Raw genomic sequence first — 988 nt, 5'->3', positions numbered from 1 at the left:
ACATGCAGCCTTCTGCCAGTGTTCCCTGTCTTGGGGCAAAGGGTCTCTTCCCATCCTAATTCCCTGAGCCATAATCTTAGAGTCCACCTTAACGTCAATCTTAATGCCATCTTCTTTATCCCCAGAACGCAGTCCATTGTACTTCGCAAATGCCTGCTGAGTGCAATCTGTCTTTCTCCATCTCCCTCATCCCATTTCAGAGGCCATTGTCTTACTACCAGGATTCAGCGTGGGCCATGACTATAGCCCCCAGTCTCTGGCGGTCAGTTATCCCTGACTCTAGTTAGTGGAGTCTTTTTAAAAAAATGTGCATTCAGTTGAGCCACTCTCTGTTTAAAATCCTTTCAGAGGTTTCTCATTGTTTTTAGGATGAATGTCAAAATCCTTAACAAGGCCTAGAAGGCCTGCCTGGCGTGGCCTTTGGAAGCTTCCAGCCTTAACTCCTGTTACTCTTCTCTCTCCTTGCTGTCTAACCTAGGCAGTTTTTCACACCTGATTGTACCATATTTCTTTCTGCCTCAGGGCCCTGAACTCGTCTCTGCCCGAAATATGATTTATTTGCCATTACCCACTCCAGCCTTCCTAGTTAATTCCTGGTCTTTAGTTGCTTAAGAAAGTACTCTGTGGGACCAACAGCTGGTGTAATGGTTACGTCACTGGACTCCCACATAGTTGACCATGGTTTGAGTCTCGGACCTGGCTGCTTAATACTCATGCTGGGCGCGTGTGCGTGCATGCCCAAGATCCTGAGAGGAAATGGAGGAGAGGGGATTATAGTGTGGCCATCCTCCCTGGGGGTGACTTCTTGCTTTCTGTCTCTCTGTCTCTCTCTGTCTCTCTAGCGAGCACATGACATGTGTCCTATAACAAAAAATCTCCCCTACCCCCCCCAAAAAAGAAAGAAAGCACCCCGTGACCTCCTAGATCTAATTAGATTCCCTTCTTACAGCATCTTTTCCATGGCTGAATAATATTCTGTCTTAGAGAT

Source organism: Tupaia chinensis, unplaced genomic scaffold (assembly GCF_000334495.1).
Source record: "Tupaia chinensis unplaced genomic scaffold, TupChi_1.0 Scaffold149922_1, whole genome shotgun sequence".
Lineage (NCBI taxonomy): Eukaryota > Metazoa > Chordata > Mammalia > Scandentia > Tupaiidae > Tupaia > Tupaia belangeri.
The sequence above is the reverse complement of the archived record's forward strand: the minus strand, read 5'-3'. Positions refer to the sequence as shown.